This window comes from Chrysemys picta, chromosome 1 (assembly GCF_011386835.1).
Source record: "Chrysemys picta bellii isolate R12L10 chromosome 1, ASM1138683v2, whole genome shotgun sequence".
In the NCBI taxonomy this organism is placed as follows: Eukaryota; Metazoa; Chordata; order Testudines; family Emydidae; genus Chrysemys; species Chrysemys picta.
This window is the reverse complement of record NC_088791.1, coordinates 338,155,054-338,176,640: the sequence shown is the minus strand read 5'-3', so window position 1 is coordinate 338,176,640 and position 21,587 is coordinate 338,155,054. Positions and strand designations below refer to the sequence as shown.

General features: G+C 47.7%; 1 protein-coding gene across 5 annotated transcripts in view; it reads right to left on the bottom strand.

The window, feature by feature from the left end:
• Positions 1-21,587, bottom strand: part of GAB2 (GRB2 associated binding protein 2) — a 205,020-nt gene that overhangs the window by 103,902 nt on the left and 79,531 nt on the right. Inside the window, exon 1 of one of the 5 annotated variants that reach the window (XM_065595929.1) lies at positions 9,404-12,170. The exons of the other annotated variants lie outside the window; for them this stretch is intronic. The gene's annotated coding sequence lies outside the window, so the exon portion shown is untranslated. Of the gene's footprint in view, positions 1-9,403; positions 12,171-21,587 lie in introns of those variants that run through there. 5 annotated transcript variants of the gene reach the window in all.

Here is a 21,587-nt window from a genome sequence, read left to right as displayed (position 1 = left end):
TTCCAGCTGTATAAGCCATGCCGCTGTGTGTGAAAACATTTCCCCAAGACTCACACAGAGGAATCTGAGATTGGTTCTTTGGCTCAGTCCGGAGCTCATCTGGCTTTGTACAGAATACTTTGTAATAAGCGAATGCTCTGTTATATTATCAGCCAGCTTTTGTTTCTTTTATTTTTTTCATGCCAGCCTTGGTGACTTGGCCTACTCTAGACAATCAAAGTGAAGCTTTTATCAAGTGCTATTATTGTTTTTTCATCCACAACAACAGTGTTGATTATAGCCAGGCTTCCTGTCTTAAGAGGGACATTGACCTAACTGTGGCTGAGCTACCACTGAATTCCTAATGAAATAAAGCCTTTCTTTCAATAACTCACACTAGGTGAAATTCACCCCTGTGCAGAAGAGCAGCAGAGGGTCTAGGCATCAATTAAATCCCATAACTTTAAGGCTTAAATGAGGCATAGGTCTTGAGCTGGCTCATTGCATGTGGATACTTTTTACCCTGTGGGTTCACAACATTTCGGATGCTCATAGATGATGCGGAACTGACGTCTCTGGAGAGAAAAGTCCTCAACTTACGGAGGCAATGGCAATCCCATGCTTCCCACTGAATCGCTCCATTCCCACTAATTTGCCTTAACCCTGACTCAGAGGAACCACATCAGAGCAGAGACAGAGACGGGTAAGGGAGGGGCTAGCAGCGAGTATGGAAAATCCATGCAGATGTTACTGTTAATGTAATGCCAGTTAGGTCTTAGGCTTTCTGATGGACCAGTGCAGGCACGTGAATGAGAGTGCAGCATCCTACTACCATGTGGACATATGCTCACTATGGCCACCAACTCCTTTTACAATAGATCATGGCGATTCTCAGTCACTTCCAGCATCGTCTGGGTTCCAGCTGTTGTCCCAGAGCTGAAAGGCATTGTAGAACATTGCTAGTTACCTAAGCCATCCATCTCTGACCCCCATAATCTAAAGGACAGTTCTCCAAACTACATGCGAACAATTTGTCCTCAGTTGACACCTGTTTACACAGCTAGAGTACCTTTTAATCCAACAGGGCTTTGGCTAGCAGCAGGTGGTGTTTGTTTGCTTTCAGTCTGTTTAGTTGTAACAGCTCATCATCAATGTGCAGACAGCAAGAGAGACAAGTGATTCAAAGGCATATCGTTCCATCGTTCAGTTAGAGGTGCTATAATTATGCCTAATGACTTAAGCAGATTCTCCACTAATATAGCCTATACAGGTACAGCATCCTTTATACATCCCTGGAAAGCAAAATCCACCTCTCCCTCCCCCCCCCCAAATCATCAACAGTCTGGCTAATATATAAAAAATCATCACTTTGTGCTCCCAATCTCGCTAGCTACTGCTCAAAGCTAGTGAAGAGCTGTCTCTCAACTCCGCCTATACATTGTCCATGTCCTAGATTCCTCAGCCCCAGTCAGGTTTCAGGGTAGGACATGGGAGAGAGACATTACTGATTGCATTGACGATAGATGGCCTCCTCTTATCCACAGACAAGGGACATCCATCCATAATCACACTGCTGAATCTTGACTTTGGCATTTGACACAGTCAACCACCAATTACCGCTGTCCCATCTCAGAGATGGGTGAATAGGAGGAAAGTGCTGAGATGTGCCAATCTTTACTCTTGGAATGAATCTGGAGGGTCATGATGGGCAACTTCCCTATTCTGGTTCCACAGCCCTCACCTCTGGAATCCCACCAGCCCCAAACCTCATCTCAACCGTAGTCAATGTCTATATGAAGCCGTTGGGGGACCTCAGGAGACCCTCTGGACCCCCCTGCCAGGAAAATGTAGACAACACCGAGCTCTGCATTTCTTTATGATCAGACGTTAACAGCCCAGTCTCCCATCTATCCCAGTGTCTGGGAACCATCAGCATCTGGGTAAAGAGCAGTTGGCTGAAACTGGACTCAGAGAAGATGGAGATTATACTAGTGGGAGAGAGAAACATTATGACAGAGGAGAGCAACAAAAATGATTAAAGGTCTAGAAAACATGACCTATGAGGAAGACTGAAAAAATTCTGTTTGTTTAGTCTGGAGAAGAGAAGACAGAGGGGACATGATAACAGTTTTCAAGTACATAAAATGTTGTTACAAGGAGGAGGGTGAAAAATTGTTCACATTAACCTCTGAGGATAGGACAAGAAGCAATGGGCTTAAATTACAGCAAGGCAAGTTTAGGTTGGACATTAGGAAAAAATTCCTAACCATCAGGATAGTTAAGCACCAGAACAAATTGCCTAGGGAGGTTGTAGAATCTCTGTCACTGGAGGTTTTTAAAAACAGATTAGACAAACACCTGTCAAGAATGGTCTAGTTATTGACTCCCTCAGGGAACTGATGGGCAGGATCCCCTGGGAGAATAACATGAGGGGGAAAGGAGTCCAGGAGAGCTGGCTGTATTTTAAAGAATCCTTATTGAGGTTGCAGGAACAAATCATCCCGATGTGTAGAAAGAATAGTAAATATGGCAGGAGACCAGCTTGGCTTAACAGTGAAATCCTTGCTGATCTTAGACACAAAAAAGAAGCTTACAAGAAGTGGAAGCTTGGACAAATGACCTGGGAGGAGTATAAAAATATTGCTCAGGCATGCAGGAGTGAAATCAGGAAGGCCAAATCACACTTGGAGTTGCAGCTAGCAAGAGATGTTAAGAGTAATGAGAAGGGTTTCTTCAGGTATGTTAGCAACAAGAAGAAAGTCAAGGAAAGTGTGGGCCCCTTACTGAATGACAGGTTTCAGAGTAACAGCCGTGTTAGTCTGTATCCGCAAAAAGAAGAACAGGAGTACTTGTGGCACCTTAGAGACTAACAAATTTATTAGAGCATAAGCTTTCGTGGACTACAGCCCACTTCTTCGGATGCGAGAAGTGGGCTGTAGTCCACGAAAGCTTATGCTATAATAAATTTGTTAGTCTCTAAGGTGCCACAAGTACTCCTGTTCTTCTTTTTACTGAATGAGGGAGGCAATCTAGTGACAGAGGATGTGGAAAAAGCTAATGTACTCAATGCTTTTTTTGCCTCTGTCTTCACGAACAAGGTCAGCTTCCAGACTACTGCACTGGACAGCACAGCATGGGGAGGAGGTGACCAGCCCTCTGTGGAGAAAGAGGTGGTTTGGGACTATTTAGAAAAGCTGGACGTGCACAAGTCCATGGGGCCGGATGCGCTGCATCCGAGGGTGCTAAAGGAGCTGGCAGATGCGATTGCAGAGCCATTGGCCATTATCTTTGAAAACTCATGGCGATCGGGGGAAGTCCCGGATGACTGGAAAAAGGCTAATGTAGTGCCCATCTGTAAAAAAGGGAAGAAGATGGATCCGGGGAACTACAGGCCAGTCAGCCTCACCTCAGTCCCTGGAAAAATCATGGAGCAGGTTCTCAAGGAATCACTTCTGAATACTCTGAGGAGAGGAAAGTGATCAGGAACAGTCAGCATGGATTCACCAAGGTCAAGTCATGCCTGACTAACCTAATTGCCTTCTATGACGAGATAACTGGCTCCGTGGATGAGGGGAAAGAAATGGATGTGTTATTCCTTGACTTTAGCAAAGCTTTTGATACAATCTCCCACAGTATTCTTGCCAGCAAGTTAAAGAAGTATGGGCTGGATGAATGAACCATAAGGTGGATAGAAAGCTGGCTAGATCGTCAGGCTCAACGGGTAGTGATCAATGGCTCCATGTCTAGTTGGCAGCCAGTCAAGCGGAGTGCCCCAAGGGTCGGTCCTGGGGCCGGTTTTGTTCAATATCTTCATTAATGATCTAGAGGACGGTATGGACTGCACCCTCAGCAAGTTTGCAGATGACACTAAACTGGGAGGAGTGGTAGATACACTGGAGGGTAGGGATCGGATACAGAGGGACCTAGACAAATTAGAGGATTGGGCCAAAAGAAATCTGATGAGGTTCAACAAGGACAAGTGCAGAGTCCTGCACTTAGGACAGAAGAATCCCATGCACTGCCACAGACCAGGGACCGAATGGCTAGGCAGCAGTTCTGCAGAAAAGGACCTAGGGGTTACAGTGGATGAGAAGCTGGATATGAGTCAGCAGTGTGCTCTTGTTGCCAAGAAGGCTAACGGCATTTTGGGCTGTATAAGTAGGAGCATTGCCAGCAGATTGAGGAACGTGATCATTCCCCTCTATTGGTGAGGCCTCACCTGGAATACTGTGTCCAGTTTTGGGCCCCACACTACAAGAAGGATGTGGAAAAATTGGAAAGAGTCCAGCGGAGGGCAACAAAAATGATTAGGGGTCTGGAGCACATGACTTATGAGGAGAGGCTGAGGGAACTGGGATTGTTTAATCTGCAGAAGAGAAGAATGAGGGGGCATTTGATAGCTGCTTTCAACTACCTGAAGGAGGGTTCCAAAGAGGATGGATCTGTACTGTTCTCAGTGGTAGCAGATGACAGAACAAGGAGCAATGGTCTCAAGTTGCAGTGGGGGAGGTTTAGGTTGGATATTAGGAAAAACTTTTTCACTAGGAGGGTGGTGAAGCACTGGAATGGGTTACCTAGGGAGGTGGTGGAATCTCCTTCCTTAGAGGTTTTTAAGGTCAGGCTTGACAAAGCTCTGGCTGGGATGATTTAGTTGGGGATTGGTCCTGCTTTGAGCAGGGGGTTGGACTAGATGACCTCCTTAGGTCCCTTCCAACCCTGATAGTCTATGATTCTATGATTCTATAATTACATAGTCCTGCCTTGAGTGCAGGGGACTGGACTAGATGACCTCTTGAGGTCCCTTCCAGTCCTACACTTTCCTGCAAATCTGCAGATATCTGCGGACCATGTTTGCAGATCAGAGATCAGATATGGATACAAATTTTATCAAGATGGTTCACAGTCTTGGGGTCTTTCTGGACTTCCCAATTTCACTTAAGTATCCAAATAGCTATGGCTGCAAAAAAATAAAAAATAAAAAATTTCCTTCCAGGTACGGCTGGGCAGAAGACTGCACTCTATCATATCAGACTGTGATTTGTCCATGGCAATCCATGGATTTGTATCCTGTAGACTGGATTATTGCAATTCATTTTATCTAGGAATTAAACTGATGACCCTGATGAAGCTTCCATTGAGACAAAACAATGCATATCACCTACTGAAAAGCCCATCACCCTGGCGCTCTGCTCTCTGCACAGGATCCCAATGAATTACAGAATCTAATCAAAGTTTTGGTCTCATATGTATCCTCCCTCCACAGGACTGACTCCGGTTACCTAAGGAACAGCATCTCCCTGTGCAGCCATGGCAGCCCACTGAAACAAAGGAACTGGCACCCTCAAGAAGGGTGCATCGTCCATGCCTTAGTTCAAGCACAGAGAACAAGTTGATCATGACTTCCTCCCGCCCCTTGCATTAAAAGAAGAGGACAGAGAAAACCCAGGCTGCAGGTGGAATGCCAATGTGTTACAGAGCCTCCAGTTAGCCAAAAACCTGCAGAAAGAGTGAAACCGGGCAATACTTTCTAGATATGTTTCCAGGAAGAATAGATTCGAGAGGCCAGCAGCAACTGCTGACAGCATCCTGCTCATGCCCCCTCAAGCTTCACCCTTGGGACAGACTGCTGCTTTCAGCATTCCAGGTGAATGCACCATCAGACAGTTCACGTGGCAGCTTTCTATGTGACTGATTAGCCTTTTCCAAAGGCACACAGCCAGCTCCTCAGCTGGTGTGAATGGGAACAGAGCCATGGCAGACAGCAGAGCTACACACTGTATTTGAGAGATGTTAAATAACCTTCAGTGAGTTGCTCTTCTGCCTAATTAGAATCTCTTTTCTGGTTCATTGCAGTTTTCCTTTTCTGTCCCTCCTGCATGAATGTTGTGCTGCAGCTGGAAAGTCCTTCTTTATGGGTGCCCAATAGGCATTGTGGCTCACACAGTTTGTTCCTATTTTGCTAGCGACCCCAGCGTTCGATAGGTTTGATTGACTGTGTTGTCAGCAGCAGCCAGCTGAAAACAACAGTGTCCTTTGGCGACGAGCATTGGGAAATCCTCCTGTGGTGCAACCAATGTGCAGATACCCATTGCCTCTGCCTGAACTGTGGGGGTAGCAGTGGGAATAATCTTGCTGGAGAAAAGCTTGTACATCACTCGGTGCCATCAAACCAATGTTCCCTCTTCTGTGTTTTTTCTGCTGGGTGAGGAATGATCATGGCAGAAGTTTAATTCCCATGGGGGAAATTCACCCCGCATGAAGTGGGGACAGCCACAAGACCTATGCATCACGCATGTCTTGCTTAAGCCTTATTTTGAGGAGATGACTGTGTATAGCTCCCGGAAAAGGAGAGAATTCCGCCATAAAAGTTGCATGCCTCAAAAAGAACCTGTACAAAAATCAGTGCCTGCCATTATAGATTTTACTAATAAGGAACTAAGGGTGCCAGATGAGAGGTAATTAACGAGTAGTGTGAAGGAGTGTGCTGTCCCTTTAAGGGACAGGATGGAGCCTACAACCAAGACAGCCTGGGTGTTACCAACGGGGCCCTGCCTCACCCAAGGGCTGGGCTATTTAAACAGGAACAGGAAACTGAGCAAGGGAGAGGGGATTAGGAGCCATGCAGGCTGCAGTGGATGGTGGACTGTCTCTCAGGGCAGGTCTACACTACAGCTGGGATCCACGCTCTGAGATCGATCCACCAGCAGTCGATTTAGCGGGTCTAGTAAAGACCTGCCAAATCGACAGCAGATCGCTCTCCAATCGACCCCTGTACTCTACCCCTGACGAGAAGAGTAAGGTAAGTTGACAGGAGATTTTCTCCCATCGACCCCCTGAAGTGTAGACCCCGCGGTAACGTCGACTCCAGCTACGTTATTCATGTAGCTGGAGTTGCGTAGCGTAGTTCAACTTACTGCGGTAGTGTAGACATAGCCTCAGACTCCAGGGGACCAGCCTGACAAGATTCAGATACTTTATTTTGTTGAGTTTAAGTTTGGGAGCTCTGACCTAGGGTCCAGAGGTGAGGGCTTTATGCACTGTTGTGGCAATTGCTCCTTCCCTAAGACCTTAATAAAGTGGACATGCTGTTTTGTTAGTTTGTTTTGGCTTCCCCTCACTCAGATCCTTTATTGTGAATGCACTGAGGCCCCAATTTTAGGATATGTAGGTGCACATCTGCAGTGCCCCACCAGGCTGCAAGGCCTGCGTGAGGAGAGCACATGGCCTTTTACAAGAAGCCACAAAGCAAAAGGAAGGCAAAATGCTATGAAACCTTGCTAGCTCGCGCGGTCTGGGACACCCACTGCAATGACAGAATTCTGCAAACTAGAAGGAAAACAAACCAATAAAGGAACAGAGAATATGCCTGGCCAAACAACATTTTGCGATGCATTTTCCAAGTGTCATTCATTTGTAATGGTTTCAAGTCATGCAGCGCAGTGGATCTTGTAAAAGCAATAAGATCTTTGCCGAGAAGTAGGGAGTAACTGACGGTACAAACGATGGGGTGTGGAGATTAGCAGAGTAAGAATTAGTGAGTAGAGGTGGGTGAAATGTGTCTGAAACTGTTTTTAACCAAAAATACAGAGATGGTGACACTGAAACATTTTGCAGATTGGTGTCGATTTTGCCAAATTCTTCATTTCAAATGAAACGTCCCAGTTAATCAGTCGTGTCCTTTATGATGGGGTCAGCCATGTGGACTCAGTTGTATAACGCGACCGAGGGACCCTGCACTGTGGAAATCTGTGATGAGTGACAGCACTTCTCAAGGCCATTCATGCTCATGGCCACTGCTGTGGCCTCAGTTCTGTACATACAAAGATACAGTCGCTGAATGTTTTATTCTCCTTCGGGTTCCCTTCCTGGGTAATTCAGAATAGAAAACTATGAAAAGTGGCCCTGGATGAATTAAAACTTCCTATCTAGGGTAGAGATGGAAAAGACCCTAATACACTTATGATAGTCTAGCTTCCCCTACCTGTGCAGGATTGCCTACTGCAGTGTATGCTCCACTGATTTGTCCTGGCTGGCTTTAAATGACTCATATTCTAGGGCTTCCACCACTTCCCCTTCACTATCGGGAAGTATTTCCTGGTATTCAGCCTGTTCTTTATTTCATCCTATTACTCCTAGTCATGACTCTATCCATCCATTTAGCTTCTTATCCCATACCCAGCACTGTGATACGTGAGTGTGATACAGATGCTAAGAATATAGGAATTACCTACTGGATCGAACCAGTGGTCCATCTAGCCTTTGACAATGGACAGAACAGCTGTTTTAAAGGAAAGTACAAGAAACCCTACAGCAGGCAGTTATGAAGCAATCTGTCTTCAGGTATGAGAGGGGTAGCCGTGTTAGTCTGGATCTGTAAAAAGCGACAAAGAGTCCTGTGGCACCTTATAGACTAACAGACGTATTGGAGCATAAGCTTTCATGGTTGAATACCCACTTCGTCTGACGCATGTAGTGGAAATTTCCAGAGGCAGGTATAAATATGCAGGCAAGAATCAGTCTAGAGATAACGAGGTTAGTTCAATCAGGGAGGATGAGGCCCTCTTCTAGCAGTTGAGGTGTGAACACCAAGGGAGGAGAAACTGCTTTTGTAGTTGGCTAGCCATTCACAGTCTTTGTTTAATCCTGAGCTCATGGTGTCAAATTTGCAAATGAACTACATTGGTGGATGATCATCTGGACCCATGGGAAGGAGGCTCTGGAAGAATTCCACCACGATTTCAATGGCTTCCACCCCACCATCAACCTCAGCCTGGACCAATCTACAGGGGAGGTCCACTTCCTAGACACCACAGTACAAATAAGTGACGGTCACATTAACACTACCCTATACCGAAAACCCACCAACCACTATGCCTACCTTCATGCCTCCAGCTTCCATCCCGGACACACCACACGATCCATCGTCTACAGCCAAGCGCTGAGGTACAACCGCATTTGCTCCAATCCCTCAGACAGAGACCAACACCTACAAGATCTTCACCAAGCATTCTCAAAACTACAATACCCACAAGAGGAAATAAGGAAACAAATCAACAGAGCCAGACATGTACCCAGAAGCCTCCTGCTGCAAGACAAGCCCAAGAAAGAAACCAACAGAACTCCGCGGGCCATCACCTACAGTCCTCAGTTAAAACCTCTCCAACACATCATCAGTGATCTACAACCAATCCTGGACAACGATCTCTCGCTTTCACAGGCTTTGGGAGGCAGGCCAGTCCTCGCCCACAGACAACCCACCAACCTTAAGCATATTCTCACCAGCAACCACACACCACATCATAGTAACTAACTCAGGAACCAACCCATGCAACAAACCTCGATGCCAACTCTGCCCACATATTTACACCAACGACACCATCATAGGACCTAACCAGATCAGTCACATCATCACCAGTTCATTCACCTGCACGTCCACCAATGTAGTTTACACCATCATGTGCCAGCAATGCCCCTCTGCTATGTACATCGGCCAAACTGGACAGTCCCTATGTAAAAGGATAAATGGACACAAGTCAGATATTAGGAATGGCAATATACAAAAACCTGTAGGAGAACACTTCAACCTCCCTGGACACACAATAGCAGATTTAAAGGTAGCCATCCTGCAGCAAAAAAACGTCAGGACCAGACTTCAAAGAGAAACTGCTGAGCTCCAGTTCATTTGCAAATTTGACACCATGAGCTCAGGATTAAACAAACACTGTGACTGGCTAGCCAACTACAAAAGCAGTTTCTCCTCCCTTGGTGTTCACACCTCAACTGCTAGAAGAGGGCCTCCTCCTCCCTGATTGAACTACCCTCGTTATCTCTAGACCGATTCTTGCCTGCATATTTATATCTGCCTCTGGAAATTTCCACTACATGCATCTGACGAAGTGGGTATTCACCCATGAAAGCTTATGCTCCAATACATCTGTTAGTCTATAAGGTGCCACAGGACTCTTTGTCGCTGTCTTCAGGGAAACTTCCCTCCCAGCCCCCATTAGTCAGTTGTTAATTTGAGAGAATATGTACCCGAAAAAGCATCTTATCAAACTGCTTAGTTTTTGCCTGATCCAAAGCTCACTGAAATCAATGGGGTTTTTCCATTGACCTCAATGAGCTTTCGATCAGTTCTTTAGTCATTTGATTAATCATTAAACGATTTTTGACCATGATGCTTGGATAATTGTGGTTGAGTTTTGCAGCCGTTTGGGTGTTCTTGGTCTCTCAAAAACAGCAATAAGGGGCTGCAGGAGAGAGCAGTAGTCCTATGAAATGGTAAAACAAACATCCCTAAAAACAGTAACGGAAGCACCTACAAGGAATCCCCCGACCTGTCAATCCATGCTGTAGCCAATTGCCATCATGTTCTATCAATGCCAGCACCATGCACTGATAGAATGTTATGGCCCTGGTCCTGCAATGGGCTCTTGGCAGATGGGTCTCTGTGCCTGTGAACTGTCCTATTCACTTCACTGGGGCTCTGCACTGGTGCTGGATCCAGCTGCACAGAGCTCCCAGCAGGGTCAGGGCTAGGGCCATCCCTAGCTATTCTGGGGCCCTACTCAGCCCCCCCCCCCATGGGGGGGGAATGTGTGGGCCCCAGGCCTCTGTGGGGGGGGGCTGGCCCCAGGCCTTCGTGGAGGGGCTGGCCCCAGGCCTCCGCGGGGGTGCAGGGCTGGCTTGGGGGACCTGGAGGAACCACCCTCAGCACTTCCCGCCACCAGTGAATGCAGGCCCGACCCTGCTGCACACCTCAGGGAAGTGGGGGCGGGGCTGGGGCAGAGCAGGGGCGGGAAGAGGCATGGCTGGGGTGGGGCAGGGGCAGAGCAGGGCAGGGGCTTTGGGGAAGGGGTGGAGTGGGGGGGCGGGATGGGGGCAGAGCAGGGGAGGGAAGAGGCGGAGATGGGGCAGAGCGGCAGGGGGGCCATGAGGAAGAGGCGAGGCAAGAGCTGGAGCAGCATGCAGCTGCACAGGGCACCAGGAAATTTGGGGCAATTTGGTGCCCCACATTTCCTGGTGCCCTACGCAGCTGCGTACTTTGCCTATGGGTAAGGACGGCCCTGGTCAGGGCACATGTTTGTACAACTGAGCACACAGAAATCAGGAAGTGCTGGAATTAAGGTTCTGGCCAGGTAAGGCTGCCTGTGCAAGTTTTGCAACAAGGACGAACCCTGTTGAAGTCGATGGGAGCTGCAGGTACTCAGCACCTCTGAAAATTAAACCATAAGGGTCGCAGGTTGGGCCCTCAGGAATCAGTGGCTACTTTTGAAGATATTGGCCTATGAGGGTCGCTCAGGGCCTCAGAGAAAGCCATGTCTCAGGTGGGATTAAAACTCAGGCTTTCTCGGTAGGAAGGTGGATCTATTAGGAAGGGCAGTAGCCCGGGACTCAGGAGGTCTGGGTTCAATTCACAGCTTCGATACAGACTTTGGGTGTGACATGAGGGAAAGTCACTTAGTTTCTCTGTGCCTCAGTTCCCCATCTATAAAATGGAGATAATACTGCCCTGCTGCACAGGAGCATTTGTGAGGGTGAAATCCATTAATCATTGGGAGGCACCTAGATACCGTGGGGATGGGCAACAGAAACGCACAGACAGAATTCCTGGCCCCCAGTCTTGAATTCAGGCCACTGGATGATCACAAGCTGCTTTACTCACATGAGTTTTAATCCCATTTGGCCAAATTAATTTCTGAGTGTAACTCCATTGGTTTCAGTGGAATCAGACCCATTAGCATTAATGGGACTAGGTACGTGAGTAAGGCAAAGAGGGTTTGGCCCTACAGCGGCCATCTGAGTCTACTGTGGGATTTTCAGAAAGGCCAAAGCCCCCTCGCCTACATATTTCCTGCCACTGCCATGTGATGCTTGAGATTTAAAGCCACAAAAGGCAGGGGGTTCAGAAATGAGATTGCATTGCTCTCCATCCCCTCTTCCTCTGCCAGAGTCCCTCTTTCCCGGATGCCCTTCTTTCTGCCCATGCGTGATGTCCAAAAGGATGTTTTGGGAGAGGATAAGGCTCTGAAGTGCAGCTTATCATCAGTCCATAGTGCACCCAGGTTTTATTTTTCCTCCTTAGCATTTGCAGGTGTGTAATGGGGTTGGAGGGACGAGCGACACGCTAAGTGGGGAACTATAGTGGGACTTCATTCCACAGATCAGGCCCAGTTCTGCAAGGCACAGGGCGCCTCTGGTTCTCAAGTCACAGCCTGGGCATCTGCAGCGCTACCGCGAGTGCAGTCGAAACCAAAACTGTCCACGGGGAGGTGTCGGTTTCGACAACTCTCCCAATTCAAATGTGTTTGGGGGGGGGGCGGAGTTTTGAAGTTGTTGAAATGATGGTTTTAAAGTGAAACGTTTGGGTGTTTGGTTCAAAACAGCTTTTCATTTGAAAAGTTAATTTATAGTACTAAAAAGTTATATATATATTTTTAAAAGGTCAAAATGGAAAAAATGGAAATTACTGAAAAATTTCAATCGACCCAATCTGATTTTTTCCCCCCAGATTATCGGTTCACAAACATTTTTGAGATTTTGACTTTTCGTCCTGATTTGGGACAGAGAAAAAAAAATCAAAACCTTGAAAACGCTCATGGGATAGGAAAACCATTTTCTACTCGGCACTTCGCAGGGGGTTCTCAGAAGCCTAAGGGAGCCACAAAAGGTTAAAGGAAAACAAACATGGATAGAAACAGAGTTGGAACGGAGGATTGAGAGACAACGAGAGAGAGAACGCACATTACCCCCCGCCTCCATGATCCCTCCTTCTTTAAAGTATCAGAGGGGTAGCCGTGTTAGTCTGAATCTGTAAAAAGCAACAGAGGGTCCTGTGGCACCTTTAAGACTAACAGAAATATTGGGAGCATAAGCTTTCGTGGGTAAGAACCTCACTTCTTCAGATGCAAGATCTGAAGAAGTGAGGTTTTTACCCACGAAAGCTTATTCTCCCAATACTTCTGTTAGTCTTAAAGGTGCCACAGGACTCTCTGTTCCTTCTTTAAAGTAACCCAGAGAAAGGCATTGTTTCTACTAAGTGATGTTTAAGCCTTGTAAGCACAGTTGATGCAGTTAAAGAGCCCCATCAACAGCAAACATTCATGCAGCTCAGTGTCCGTGGATTCATTTGAAATAAGGAATAAAAAGAGGGAAGTTATGAGGAATGATCCACCCATCAGGCTTTCAGCCATGGGAAGCTTCTCACAGCATCACTGTTATATAATGGACTGGGCTCCTGGGTTATTTTCCTGGGGGACTGGTTCGTGCTCCATGGGAAGGAATTTTAGTCTCGGAAAAAATCCTGAGGCTTGTTAATCTTCAGCAAAAGGCTCGTGTGCTGTTTTGTTGTCATAGCACAAGCCTGTCTCTGCTTGGATGAAATACTGATTTGCCTCTTGCCCTAGAAGTGAGACATTAAATCCTGCCAAGAGAGCACTGCTAATAAATTAAGAGGATGGCACTGTTTTCTCTGCACAGTCATCCTTAGAGAGGAAGGGGGATCTTCAGGTTGAGACATTGTGTGAGGACTTGGGAGATCTGTGCTAAATCCCTGACTCTGCTACAGGCTTCCTGTGTGACCTTAAACAAGTCACTTAACCTCTCTCTGTCTCAGTTCCCTTCCATTGTCTCTTTAAATTATTATGATTATTCTTTCTGTTTATGGTAATACCCAGCTAAGAACAGGGCCCCATTGAGCTGGGCATTGTACATAGTAGGAGACTGTCCCTGTTTGAAACAACTTAAAATCTAAATAAACAAGACAGGCAAAAAATGGGAGGGGAAAGAGAAGTGAAGGCTTATTGTACAAAACAAAGGTTTGCTGGCATAGCTATGTCGGCTCAGAGCATGACAAAAACCACACCTCCTAGCTGACATAACACCCAGCATGGATGCAATTCTACCCACAGAAGAGTGCTTTTGTTGGGATAGCGAATGTCCTTCCGGGATGCGGGGTACCTATACCGCCAGAAGAACTCCTTATGCCAGCATACACCACCTCTCCACTAGGGAGCTTTGCTGCCATAGGTATCTGTAGTGTAGACAAGCCCAAAGTGACCTAATTGAGGTCACACAGCAGGTCAGTGGCAGGAACAGAACCTGGGGGTCTCTTGACTCCCACTTCAATGCACTAGCCACTAGATCACCCTGCCTGCCCAGTCTTTGCAACAGAGACTCACTCTTACCCCTTGCACCACTGGAGTCCAATCATAACTGCGACATCGAGGTGCTACCATAATCGAGATAATAAAGAAAAACAACACAGTTGAGCCCCACCTGTTTGTATTTCACTGCCTCTGCCCGCTTCGGCTCTATCTGCTTTAGCATGTAGCACTTATTGTGGCTCCGGGAGAGCGCTGACAGCTGATGGGTCGGTGCAGCAGAGCAGAACATGCGCGTAAACACGTCACTCAGGCCCAGAGCCGTGCTGTGATTAAGGACAGCATGTTCCAATTGGGAGGCAGCCTCCACCAACCAAAAACGAGTTTGGTAACAGCAAAACTAGCGCGGAGGAGCATGTTACAATACTGTATTCCTGGGCAGGGCTGGTGTGGCTCGGATGTCAGAAACAATCTAATTACAGTTACAATTACAATCTCATTTACAGTTGGTGCGATTATCATTTGCTGAGGGCGGGCAATAGGTTGATGCCCACACAAGATAGCCCTGCCCTGAGGAACTTACAGTGTAAACAAGACAGATGCAGAGCCCAGAGGGGAGCCCAGAGGAGGGACTGGCTAGGAATTGTTTTGAGGATTATTAATATTATTGCTGGCTCAAGTCATGTGGGCCTGCCAGGGAGAAGGAAGCCTGTCCGAGGGACTGGAACAAGGAGACGGTGGAGGAATTTTGAGCTCAAAGGACTGTACAAAATATAGCCATATATAGTACCAAGGGGATGCAGCCACTCTGCACAGCAGAGAGGACAAGAGTGGCAGCCCTTCCAGTATGAAAAGCGCCAGCGGATGTGTCACGTGCACATACAGCAGGCAGGATCTTGTGGCCTGATTTTCAGTGGCACTGGACACCTGCTGCCACACCTGAAATCAGTGAAAGCCACACCACTGTTTCTGATCTGAAAGACGCCCACAGAGTATCTTCACGGAACTCGGTTAATCTACCCCGGGAGGGAGAAGGCCTGACTCAGCCCTGACTCAGGCCTGACTCAGCCCTCCCTGGAGCCTGAATGTCCAGGGAGCCATGTCACATTTGGGCCAATACGCTCCCCCCTCTTGCTGTTCTGAAATAGAGGTTCTCTCAGAGGAACAAGGCAGGGCGATGACAGCAGTGCAGTTGTGACAGGTAAGAATTGACACTAGGTATTTTCAAGGTAAACTGCAAGGCAAAAATGGCCAGCAAATTGGGATCAGATCAAGGTGCCCAGTAACTGCGTTAACCTGGCCTTAGAGAGCGTATGAAACGGCACGTTTAAAAATCTGTCCACTCCTTCTATGAAATTGTCCCGGTGCTCTCTTGTTTGCCGAAGGTATCCCAGGATGGGCCACTCTGTGACATCACAAATACCACCGTTTAAAAGGATTGTAAAGGAGACCTTTGGTGTTTGTGTCGCCGTATTCTGGGATCTCTTCAGCCAACCTGCAGTTACCAAGAAGTTTCACAAAAGGGGGGCAGGGGAAGGGGAGGAAGGATTCTGAAAAGTTGCAGTAAGCTGTATTTCTATGCCCTCCATAGCCTGTTTAGTTGGATCATCTAGAACAGAAATCTGGGCTGAACAGTTTCCTTTTCCCCTTTGCAGATCACCTTTAATTAAAATGGAGTCCTCCTGAAATGGCATGAGGGTATGTCTACACTACCTGCCGGATCAGTCGATTGATCAATTGATCCAGCGGAGGGTCGATTTATCGCATCTAGTCTAGTCTAGACACGATAAATCGATCCCAGAGTGCTCTTCCATCGACTCCTATACTCCACCACCGTGAGAGGTGCAGGCGGAGTCGATGGGGGAGCGGCAACAGTCAACTCACCACGGTGAAGACACCGCAGTGAGTAGGTCTAAGTACATCGACTTCAGCTACATTATTCACAGTGCACAGACAATCCAGGAAGTTTTTGGAAAGTGTAGGGGACAATTTCCTGGTGCAAGTGCTGGAGGAACCAACTAGGGGCAGAGCTTTTCTTGACCTGCTGCTCACAAACAGGGAAGAATTAGTAGGGGAAGCAAAAGTGGATGGGAACCTGGGAGGCAGTGACCATGAGATGGTCGAGTTCAGGATCCTGACACAAGGAAGAAAGGAGAGCAGCAGAATACGGACCCTGGACTTCAGAAAAGCAGACTTTGACTCCCTCAGGGAACAGATGGGCAGGATCCCCTGGGAGAATAACATGAAGGGCAAAGGGGTCCAGGAGAGCTGGCTGTATTGTAAAGAATCCTTATTGCGGTTGCAGGAACAAACCATCCCAATGTGTAGAAAGAATAGTAAATATGGCAGGCGACCAGCTTGGCTAAACAGTGAAATCCTTGCTGATCTTAAATGCAAAAAAGAAGTTTACAAGAAGTGGAAGATTGGACAAATGACCAGGGAGGAGTATAAAAATATTGCTCAGGCATGCAGGAGTGAAATCAGGAAGGCCAAATCACACTTGGAGTTGCAGCTAGCAAGAGATTTTAAGCGTAACAAGAAGGGTTTCTTCAGGTATGTTAGCAACAAGAAGAAAGTCAAGGAAAGTGTGGGCCCCTTACTGAATGAGGGAGGCACCTAGTGACCGAGGATGTGGAAAAAGCTAATGTACTCAATGCTTTTTTTGCCTCTGTCTTCACGAACAAGGTCAGCTCCCAGACTGCTGCACTGGGCAGCACAATACAGGGAGAAGGTGACCAGCGCGCTGTGGAGAAAGAAGTGGTTCAGGACTATTTAGAAAAACTGGATGTGCACAAGTCCATGGGGCCAGATGCACTGCATCCGAGGGTGCTAAAGGAGTTGGCGGATGAGATTGCAGAGCCATTAGCCATTATTTTCGAAAACTCATGGCGATCGGGGGAGGTCCCGGATGACTGGTAAAAGGCTAATGTAGTGCCCATCTTTAAAAAAGGGAAGAAGGAGGATCCCGGGAACTACAGGCCAGTCAGCCTCACCTCAGTCCCTGGAAAAATCATGGAGCAGGTCCTCAAGGAATCCATTATGAAACATTTAGAGGAGAGGAAAGTGATCAGGAACAGTCAGCATGGATTCACCAAGGGGAAGTCGTGCCTGACTAACCTAATTGCCTTCTATGATGAGATAACTGGCTCTGTGGATGAGGGGAAAGCAGTGGATGTGTTATTCCTTGACTTTAGCAAAGCTTTTGATATGGTCTCCCACAGTATTCTTGCCGCCAAGTTAAAGAAGTATGGGCTGGATGAATGGACTGTAAGGTGGATAGAAAGCTGGCTAGATCGTCGGGCTCAACGGGTAGTGATCAATGGCTCTATGTCTAGTTGGCAGCCGGTTTCAAGCAGAGTGCCCCAAGGGTCGGTCCTGGGGCCGGTTTTGTTTAATATCTTTATTAATGATCTGGAGGATGGTGTGGACTGCACTCTCAGCAAGTTTGCAGATGACACTAAACTAGGAGGCATGGTAAATACACTAGAGGGTAGGGATCGGATACAGAGGGACCTAGACAAATTAGAGGATTGGGCCAAAAGAAATCTGAATAAATTCAACAAGGACAAGTGCAGAGTCCTGCACTTAGGACGGAAGAATCCCACGCACTGCTACAGACTAGGGACGGAATGGCTAGGTAGCAGTTCTGCAGAAAAGGACCTAGGTGTCACAGTGGACGAGAAACTGGATATGAGTCAACAGTGTGCTCTTGTTGCCAAGAAGGCTAACGGCATTTTGGGCTGTATAAGTAGGGGCATTGCCAGCAGATCGAGGAATGTGATCGTTCCCCTTTATTCGACATTGGTGAGGCCTCATCTGGAGTACTGTGTTCAGTTTTAGGCCCCACACTACAAGAAGGATGTGGAAAAATTGGAAAGAGTCCAGCAGAGGGCAACAAAAATGATTAGGGTCTGGAGCACATGACTTATGAGGAGAGGCTGAGGGAACTGGGATTGTTTAGTCTCCAGAAGAGAAGAATGAGTGGGGATTTGATAGCAGTCTTCAACTACCTGAAGGGGGGTTCCAAAGAGGATGGAGCTCGGCTATTCTCAGTGGTGGCAGATGACAGAACAAGGAGCAATGGTCTCAAGTTGCAGTGGGGGAGGTCCAGGTTGGATATTAGGAAACACTATTTCACTAGGAGGGTGGTGAAGCACTGGAATGCGTTACCTAGGGAGGTGGTGGAGTCTCCTTCCTTGGAGGTTTTTAAGGCCCAGCTTGACAAAGCCCTGGCTGGGATGATTTAGTTGAGAATTGGTCCTGCTTTGAGCAGGGGGTTGGACTAGATGACCTCCTGAGGTCCCTTCCAACCCTGATATTCTATGATTCTATGAAATCTGGTACCTTCACCAATACACCTGGTACCAGCCCTAAATATAGGTACCGCACCTAGGAAATAGGTATTGGTGAAAGATATGTTGCCACACTGGCTGTATGAACAACCCAAATCCTAATACTTGTTATATGTGAACAGAGGCTGATAAGCCAGAAACTATTTAACTACCATAAAGAAAACTGTTAAGCCCCACAGTGCTCAGCTCACATGGGAGAACCAGACAGGGCTGGTTCAGAAAAATCTATGATCCTAGCAAAGTCACCCATCTAGCAGCAACTGTGATGAACTCAGGGTTGTGAGTGGAGACGTGGGCTTTATCCTGTTGGTTCTGCCCTTGACTTGTTTGTGTGACTTCGGGGGTGGGGAGTTAGTGTCTTTTCAACTCTGTGTGAGTCAGTGAGCCTCCTACTCCGGTCTGTAAAACAGGCAGAATGATGCTTCCCCACCCTTGCAGAGTGCTGCGACATCTACAAACACAAAGCGCCCTGTAAGTTGTTATTATAAGGCCCGAATTTCAGTGTGACGCTTCCTGGAAAGCTCCTACCCCATGCCAGCAAATCTTCCCAGAACTGGGGGTGAGAGTGGAGGGACGGGGAGCAGGACGTTTGGGTGCAGGGAGTTAGTTGAGGTTTCATATGAAATGGGAGGAGAAGCTATTCTGCCGTGTCTCAGGGTCATGATAAAGGGGGACTGGCCTAATGCTCCAGACCCTTAAGTTACCACCATCAGACAGCTCTCCTTTCAGCTGCCTACACTCCACAGCATGTGTCACAGGAGCCTTAGCAGCAAATAGTATCCCACTGGCACTGCAGCCTGTCTCCGGTGGGCTGGTGCCCCATCACCGAGGTGTTCCCTGCAGTTGCAGGTTTGGCAGCATTGTCTGAACTGGCCCTAACCTAAGACTCCCTATAAGCAAAGGCCATTTGTTATAGCCCTGCCTGCATCAGGATAGTGTGGACTTTGCACTGTGAAGTCTCAACGTTTTGCATGATACAGCCTCCCAGCAGGAAGTTGCGCCATCCCCAGGTTTTGGGACCCTGATATCCTGTATGCTTAGCTTGAAGAGCATAGCATGGCCAGGAGAGGTGGTAACCTGGATTCCCAGTTCTCCTGGACTGATAGCAGCAGGGAGTGCCACAGAGACAGGCAATCAGCTATTACATTGATGGGCACTGCATAAGGATCTGAGGATGTAAGGATGGGAGTGTGGATGGATGGATAAATGGATAGAGGGGTTCACACAAGGCTATGGCTATCGCTCAGTTGCGACACCTTCCACTGAGTAAGATGCTCCACTGAAGGGGCTCTGTGGAAGCCTGGTGACTGCAACATGGAGGCTTTGGCCTTATGGAATAAAACACAAAGCAACGGTCACATCTCTCCAGCCTCTGCCAGCACTGCTGTTTCTTCCCTGGTGCCAAGAAGACATGTTCTGTCAGCACAATCAGTGTTGTGACTGTCTGGGAAGGTTTTTGGGAGCAAAGGTTAAATGATGAACTCTGGTTAACTCTAGCAGCCTGCAGGGCATGGGTGACCTTATGTAGTAAACAACTGGCTGGACACCAGGAGACCACAGGGACTTCACAGCCAGTCTGCTCCTCGCGGGCACATTTCCAAAGCACGAATCTTTGCTACGAGACTGCAACAGCCAGGATGCACTTGCTGATGGAATGAGCTAATCGTTATGTTGTGGGTTACACTGCAAGCAGCCATTTCAAACAGCCTTGGAGAGCCCTGCATGGAGCCACGCAGGGGATAGTGATGTCTAATCAATAATAAAGCTTTGCATTATAGCACTCCTTCTGAGTGTCAGAGCACTGTACAGACAGCAATTAGCTGAGCTTCCCAGTACCCCGGTGGGGCCTGTAATCAGCATTTACACCCAGGGAAACTGAGGCACAGAGCAGTTAAGTGACTATCTCAAGCGAACCAAAGCAAAGCAAGAAATATCATCGTTTTATGCCCAAACCCCAGCACAGGTCAGAGTAGTCTCAGGTGCTACCTTACTTGTGCCCAGCTGCCTAAGGCCCAAAAAGGCTTGGGTAGCAGCGGGAAACAGCTGGAGCTCAGGGACAAGGCCACTCCTGCTTCCCCACGAATGCCTCCAACATGCACACTGGGACAGCGGTGTCAATAGGCCGGCTCTATGCCTCCTGGGAAATGCCCCTCTCCTGGGGGAAACTCACCAGCCTCCCGAAAAGGGCTATAGCACAGCAATAAAAGGGCCCAATTCATCCGTTCAATTTCCAGGGTAAATGATGCAGTGAGAATGACACCGGACATCCCTCTGCCATCCCATGTTAACCTAAGTAACGACCCACACCTTGCACAGCCTGCTGCTGTAGACCCGTGTATATGACAGCCAGCTAAAACAGCGGAGCATCTTCTTTCAATTCCGTGGCAGGATCAGTGTGACCCGAAGCAAGAGATTTCCCCTCTAGCCATTTTGTTGGGATCTGCTTTGAGTCCGGTGGAAAGACGACTCCTCTGAGGACTCTATAGATGATGAACACAATAGCTCTCAAGAGCAGCAATGCCTCCCAGAGTCCTTTCCACCTGCTTCTCTGGGGCTTGCAAGTTGCATGACTACAACCAGCTTTCCTCATTGCACAGACATGACATCAGCATTTATGCCCCAAACTATGAGATGCTATTCTGACACCTTGTAACGGAACAGCTGTGCACAGAGACTGGCGTTCTGATCTCGGGAGCCTGTGATTCAGGAAGTATTTGGATGCCTGATTATGAATCCCAGCCCTTATGTGAATCACCCCAAACGTCTCTTTCCCTGACTTTTCAGATCTATGATCTCTTTTTTCTCCCACTTCCAGGGGGCAGAGGATGGGACTGCTGTCATCAGGATCTTCATTAACTTCTAGATAATACCTAGTCCTGCTTCAGTGTAGGGGACTGGACTAGAGGATCTATTGAGGTCCCTTCCAGTCCTACATTTTTATGATTCTATGATTCCCTTTGAGATCTTTGGATTATCATCGTCTATTCCCTCTTCTCTCCTCTCCAGGCCTGCAGGAGGAATCGGTGATGGGATCTCAGCTCCCCTCCCTAAGAGCCAGGGGAAGCAGCCAAGAGAGGTTTTTTAACTCATTAGTGAAGGCCAGAGGAGGGGGAGACTCTTCTCTTCAGCAGGAAGTGGAGTTGTCTGCCTGAGC